Source organism: Limulus polyphemus, unplaced genomic scaffold (assembly GCF_000517525.1).
Source record: "Limulus polyphemus unplaced genomic scaffold, Limulus_polyphemus-2.1.2 Scaffold868, whole genome shotgun sequence".
In the NCBI taxonomy this organism is placed as follows: Eukaryota; Metazoa; Arthropoda; class Merostomata; order Xiphosura; family Limulidae; genus Limulus; species Limulus polyphemus.
In genome coordinates, this window is record NW_013666478.1 from 240,596 (window position 1) to 248,076 (window position 7,481).

Sequence of the window (7,481 nt, forward strand, 5' to 3'; positions counted from 1 at the left end):
TCTCAAGCATTACAGTACAAACGAAATATTATTTCACTAATTAAACCAGGCTGATGTGCGTGATCATTTTTCAACCAATCGATTACAGATACATCTAACAGTGTAGGTTATTTTTGACTAGCTGTTGTCTTTCTTTAAAACTATCCATTTTGTAATGCAGTACGTTTTGTGTAGAGTTTGTTCTTCTCAAAGCAACTTTTATTCCCGCTATTTGACGTATAGAGTGAGAGACAATGAAGGTTACAGTTTTTATATTTTACATTGGTTGCTTTATGATATTTCGATGAACAATTGTAACATGAGAAAAATACGCATGCCTTTTCATATTCCTGAAATAACAAACCAAAGCAGCAGCCAGAGAGGAATGGCTATAAACAAAAATTCAAAGTGAAAACTGGCTATATAAACAGTTTGGGGGTATTTTTCAGTGAAAGAGAAAATTCTAGAAACAACGCTTTTATGTGAGCTTGACATAATATCAAAGTTTAATTACTTAGCTGTGATAAAAATTAGACGCTCTGTTCACCAAAACACAAACGATGCTAACTCTTCTAGGTTTTAGATATACGCGACTGTTTAAGTTAATGCAAGTGTTATGATTTAGATGGTTCAAGTATTCTGTTAGTAATAAATATGGTTATTTTTAGAAGCGATAGTTTATCGTAGGTTTGCTTACTTAATTATCCCTATCGCCACGGGTCTCGGGTTTGTTAACTTGCATTCAAAATTTTATTGAACTGCTATTTTATAAAATTATGTCAATAAACTTGTTATCAAACTGTAGATTATAATTCAAATTTCAATATGATACATTACTTGATTTCTTAATTTAAAAGTAGATTAAAAAACAAACACTCAAATATCCATGTTTGTGTGTCGGGTGGTACGTTGAATGTGGCATTGGTTCAAACTAGATGTTTGTGATGTCAAACTAGAAAGTCTACAGATACTTACGAATTAGGAACTTAAATTACCGATACTAACAAGCTAGAATGTAAAATAAGAACCTCCTGTCCTTTCTATTTGCTGAGATATCGCCCATGCACTAAATCAAACATAGTGGTCCCGCTCTCCTCTTTCCATTTTTGGAAACCGTCTCTTATATGCACTTACTTCTGTATATGACATATGAATAACCTATCGAAAGCACAAAGTGTCCCCCTAGTAGCTTTCTCAGCCATTTGTAAGTGTTACGAAGTCATTACGTTCTTTCGATACAAATCTTCATGTTGCTAAGGTGAGACATTAGTGAGCTCGAATTTGTATATATCATCAGACCCAAATACAGCGTAATTACTAATTTTGATAAGTTATAGTGGAGAACTATGGTATTGATATAGTAATTTATGATTTTTGGTTATTTCGTTTCACATCCTCCACGTGCGAAATTTGATAAGGCTTAGCAACCTATGGCAAGCAGCAAACGAATACAAAGTTCGTAACTAGAAGAGATAATTATTTGCTATTCTTCTTTATTTACTGTTCTACGTTTTAAGAAAAATAAGTTTAAGAACTTATTTATAAATAGTAATGATTTATGTACATATATAATGTATTATAACTGAAATGTGGCTGTATTTTTCAAAATACTAGTTCAATAAAACACAGCCAAGACGGGTCAGTTTGTAAAGGCCAGTTTTATATTATTGCGTACGGTAAGATGAGTGCATGTACGCCGTCATTGCAACTTCTGTGGTATGAGCCAGGCACGACTGGAAGGTCAATATAATAAAAATAATAAGTATATATACAAATGTATAATGTGATAAAGTTTAAGCTTTTAGACTAAACATTTGTGTTTTCATGTTATAATTTGTAATCATTGTAGAACGAAAAAGCATAATTTATATTTATTTCATAATTTTCTATGGTGGTTACGAGGTCGGTCAAATTGACAGACCCCATATAGTTTGTGTAGAGAAAATAACAGAAAAAGTATATAGTTTCACTGAAAATATGCATTTGAAATGTATTTAGGAAATTTTAGAGATTACATAAATAATATTTGAGGCTTTTAGGACGTAGAATAGTTTTTGAATCATAACATGAAAATGACTTTGCACTCGGACTAGTAATGAAACAGACTCGATATTTTCACAAACAAATCTTTAGTAAAGATACTTTATTAAAAAAATCTGATTTTTGTGTACAAAAGACTTGTAATCATTACTAAAAGTCTTAAGCAAAAATCTATCATAAGGCTTCCATTTCATTATATGTATTTCACTTGTGTTTTAAAAGTTCGTGTAAAATAGAATAAACAGAATGTTCGAAGTTCTCACAACGTATGTTGTCAAAAATGCTTTAATAGTGTAAACTTTGACTTTCTCACATACGAACGATCAAGAAATGGAAAAAAATAGTGGGTTATTTCATTCTAGATTTTAACAATATCGCCTATTTCAATATATTTAATTAAGTTTCTGGTGATTTTACTGTACATTGGACTGATACCTCTTAGTCATTCATATTCAATCCGATATCAAGCATCTAAGGCTCATCTGGAAAACAGAGAAATCTGTTAATGTGTTGGACTTTTGGGCCCAATATTATGCCAAGGGACAACAAACACTGTGAGAATTAAGGTTAAAATATATTTCATTCAACCAGGGGCGGTCAGAAACTTCTGTTTCTTTTCACCCCACTATGAGATTAAAATTTAAGTGGCGCCTAACTTTGAGAAGTTTAGATTACCGTGAAAGGAATTGTGATATTAATCTATCTAGTGAGATTAACACAAGACATCAGAAGAAGCTGTGAGGAGATCTGGAAATAAGATGAAGGAAAGAGACCTACACTGGGCTGTTTCTTGACTGCTGGATCACGGAGAGGTATCTGTGGATGAAGCACGTGCGTTTGTTGGCACATGTGGCTTTTGTATACACGTGTTGGTGATGTCAGTCGGTATGAGCTGTGGTTGAGGGGAGAAGAAAGATGCTGACGGAACACATCCGTTTCTGCTTGAAATACTCAACATATATTATTCAAACTTGCTTGATCATCTGAACTGGTTCGTTAGTTTTATATAGATTAAATAAATTAATAGTCTGATGTACAATGATGCGGTTCTTTTCAGGGTTGGGATCTATGGATTCGAATTTAAATAAAAAGTACTCCGAGAATACCCACTTTCACAGCCAGGGCGCGGAAGTAGCTGTGGAAGAAAAGACACAGGTTAATATTCATAGAAAAATACATTTGATAATTTTAGTAACATTTAATGAGGACTGGACAGTTGAAGAGTCGATGTAAAGATACGTATATTACGGTCGTTGTCGGAGTCGGCCTCACTTAGGCTGGGATGGATCAGGCGCTGGAATGGCAGCTTTCGTAGGGCGATGTTTCGTGGTTTTGTAGGGGCTTTAGTCTGCTCGATGTCGAAAGGTTGATGTCTCTTGGAAGATCTGGTTGATCTTCGGAAGTCTTCGTCAGGATTTTCCTCAGTCTGGATACGTCTCTCTTTCTTTTCGATTCGTGTCAGCGTTTCTTGGCTGATTAGGTGAATGCTGTCAGTGAAACCACTTGGTGATTCAGGGTGTTGTAGTCTGTGTCTGTTGTGAGATATTCATGAGTATAGCCGTCTGCGTATTCTTGTCAGTGGCTTTGTTGACGGCTGGTGGTTCAGTGTGTAGCTCGGTGATCGATTGGTTTCAGATGAACGAGGAGAAGGCTTGCTGATCCTGTTACAAGAATAGGCTGGGCAAAGGTGCGGACGTTCGGCTCTGAAATAGAAAAAAGTGATAAGAACAACCATTAGAAAGAATATAGTTCGCTGTGAGTTTAGATGTTGTGACTACTTTGATGAAGTGGGTGGTATGGCCTGTTGTTAGTGGTTTCTTCTATGGTCTGTTGAATTTCTTCTTGTGTTATGGTAGGGTCGACGCCCCTAAGAAAAATAGAAAAAGATTAGTGGAACTATTTGGGACTGCGCAGGTTACAGTAGGGTAAGTGTTTCATGGGTTATATAAGTACGAAAGGTCAGCTTGGGTTGAGGGTTGAAGAACAATTCCACCTCGTCCAAGGATTCGGGTTTTTGTAGGGCTGATGGATACTCCAGGTTTAAATTTGTCGATAAAGGCGATGATTTGTTGCGGGGAGAAATCAGGAGGTAATACGTCTAGGATTATCGGAGATACTGGCATGGTTCTTGGCAAAAACTAGCCGACTCAGGATACATCATGACAGGAAAGAAAACATTTCTTTCTAGCTTGCCTGCTAAACTCGGAATCATACTGGTCTGCTCCCCGACTACCCCAAAGGACAGCACCCGATCAATGTTTTAATAATATAACCAGAGGGAAATAAAAAAAAACATTCTTTTATATCATTCTATGTAACAGTATATTTCAGTAGGGACACTTACAAAAAAAGTCTCCTTTAACAAATAAATATGAAAGTACTTGTCCACGTGACGTTATATTTAATTTATTATATATCTAACCTATATAAAAACCAGTGTGTGTCACATCCCGTCACACTTGATTTCTCGAAATCAGAGGAGTAGTGAAAGCCAAAATACATTTATCCAGATAGAATAGTTCGATTACTGTCTGCCCATTACGATTTTAGTGACGGGGATGCAAGAGGGCCGTGAGGGGTGTGCGCCGTGAAACCTTATAAGTGTAGTGAGCGTTGGTACAATAAGCTTAAAGTAAAAATGTAGTATGGGATCTCCTAGTCTAGAGTCAAGTGCATAAAATTTATCATGAAGGTAAATATAGCTATTCAATTTTAAACTTAAGTCTTTTCTGATTTAAGTTATTTTCTGTTATATCACCAATGTTTTGGATAAATAAGAAACCTCTTTGATCAACGGAGGCTCTGAATAAAGAAATCAACAAATATTTTTCCAGTTTGTGGTACACATTTCATTTTATAATTTCAGTACATTGACTAACAACAATATTAGGTTATACTTTTGTTGCTAAGCAACATGATATAAAAGCTATTGTTGGAACGTAGTGTTACCAAAACGCACTGGTTTTTCTGTATATTAGAAGTTGTTAATCTAACTGATTCTTTACCAATAATTATTCTATTAATATGTCACGCATTTATTTCATGAATGATCTTAATTTTGATTGGCTCACAAAAGAATTTACCGACGTTTAACTGCCCCGACTGCACTTTTCTGCCTCTTTGTTAGTCAAGCTTGATTTCGCAAAATGTATTTATTTCATTTACCTATGAAATGTGAGGTTAGGGTATATTATGGGGTGGGGGTGGTAGTACTTGCCCTGTCATTTATCACGGGCTGTACGCTAGTATCTCATAAGATTTTGGCACCTAACTGAAAGAGGGTGCCTTTAAACTACACTGATATTGAAAGAGCAAAATATTTTACATTGCATTCATATAGTTGTTGCACATTTATGGTTTCGTGTGAAAAATGAATAAGTTATATGTTCTTAAATACTCAATTTTACTCATAATATGAGAGAGTGAATGACTACATTATATGCTCTAATGTTTTTCCAAACAAAGAGTTGTCTATCGAAAACATTCGTATAGGCCCTCTTTTCCACAATCAATAAACGTATTATCTCTGGTGAAAAGTACAAATATATCATTTAACAAATAACTTACATCTTACTAGAAATGGTTTCTATAACTGTCTGTTTCAGCTGTAGTGTTTTGTCTTCCATAAAGTGGAAAATGAAGTTTCGTTTTTCTAACGGCTTTCAGCAATATTTCTAATTGGATTTTATTTTCATATTAGAATCAAACCAAACGAAAACACATTTTCAGTTGATAAGTCCATTGATCTCACTTGCCATAATAATTCCCATGCTTTTACTTTATATTTGCTTTGAACTGAGACTATTTGAGAAAAAATACTGTTACGATAAAAGTCATTTCTTAATTAAAACTAGTTTATTCTTTTTCGATACAACTTTGTAATACACAGAATTTCCACAATCACTTTAAACTTAACAACCTTTATAACACACACGCTATAAATCACAGTGGTTCACACACTTTACTTACGATGCCAAATGTTCGCTTGACTAAATTATCTATATCTTCAAACTATCTGCATATCTATCTGCCTATCGCTGGTTTTCTTTGCCAGGTTTTTATACTAAAAAAGAGGGCGTCTAGCAAACACTGGGACATTCGCGGGGTTCCTCGATAAGTCATGATCCTTCTAGAAACTCCAGTGCGCATGCTCCCAGGGTCGCGTGACTTCCGCTGTCGTAACAATACAAATGTATTTTGTCAAGGTTTTATACGTGTGGGCTGGGATTCTTTTACAGGGTACAAGAAGGATGAATGAAATTAAAGTCAATAATTGATATATAGTCATATTACATCTGTTATTATTAAGTAATTATTATTTTATTTGACGTCTATTGGTGTGTTATTTTATTTAACATTTTGATAGATCCTGTAGAATTAATGCTTATATTAAAAATGTCGAATTAAGTAAGCCCATGTCCGTTATTTGGTAATACACTTGAATATAAAAATCAGCGAGTTAGTCAATTGGTCTTTCATGGAATGTTTTAAATACTGCAAGTGTATTTAAGAAATTTCAGCACTTTTGGAAACTCCAGTCGTTGCGTTTCGTGGTGATATTAAGTATTACAACTATACGCTTTATTGATCAGCGAAATTATATTTTAATTGTGCATATACACCTATTTTATCGTCAAAGAATCATCCTATTTTCACTAAAATTGTTCGAAATTCACACTTAAATACTGACTCGTACTTTTAAGAAAGTTTTGTTATTTTTACACAGACCAAAATCTATATCTTACCTCACTATTGTTGAATTTTATTTTGTATTATGTTAAACAACACGATGGGTAAGCATACTGTTTTAGTTACTCATGTTATGAAAAAAAAATATTATAAAAATACATTGTATTAACATGTGTTCATAATGCTATATACACAGCGTGGTCACAAGTAAATAGACACCACCTTTTCACATGATTTGATATATTTATGATTTAATTAATATCTAGTAGATCTTCCTTTCGCTTCGTGGAGTTCGTTGATCCTTTGGGGCATCATGAGAAACATCTCGTCAATTTTAGATTGTGGGATTTTCGCCCACTCTTGCTTCAAAACTTGGAGTAGATCGCTCTTCGAAGTTGGTTTTTTTTTGGTTGTTTCTTGACTTGCCGGTCGAGTATGGCCCAAAAGTTTTCGATGGGGTTCATGTCAGGAGATTGGCTCGGCCAGGGCAACTTCTTGATTCCATTTTCTTCCTGCCACTTTTGGGTGTTTCTAGCAGTGTGACACGGTGCTCCATCTTCCTGGAACAACGTTGTGTTCTTGTCCACGAAACCCGAGGAATAAAGTGACAAGAGTCCTTCCTCCAATATTTCGACGTATTTCGCAAAATGTATGTTGCCAACGCACTCCACTAAGCTCGATCTCCCACTAACCCAAACAGCTCCCCAAACCATCACGCTTAAACCACCATGCTTCACAGTTGGCCGCAATCTGTTTAGCCAAAACTCTTGGGG

The 7,481-nt window shown here is 35.0% G+C and overlaps 1 long non-coding RNA gene across 1 annotated transcript in view; it reads left to right on the top strand.

The window, feature by feature from the left end:
• The first annotated feature begins 1,278 nt into the window (after window positions 1-1,278).
• The window catches only part of LOC111086127, a 12,627-nt gene continuing 6,424 nt past the window's right edge, over window positions 1,279-7,481 (top strand). The window contains exons 1-2 of the long non-coding RNA XR_002610892.1: window positions 1,279-1,364; window positions 5,597-5,601. This is a non-coding gene — a long non-coding RNA (uncharacterized LOC111086127). The remainder of the gene's footprint in view (window positions 1,365-5,596; window positions 5,602-7,481) is intronic.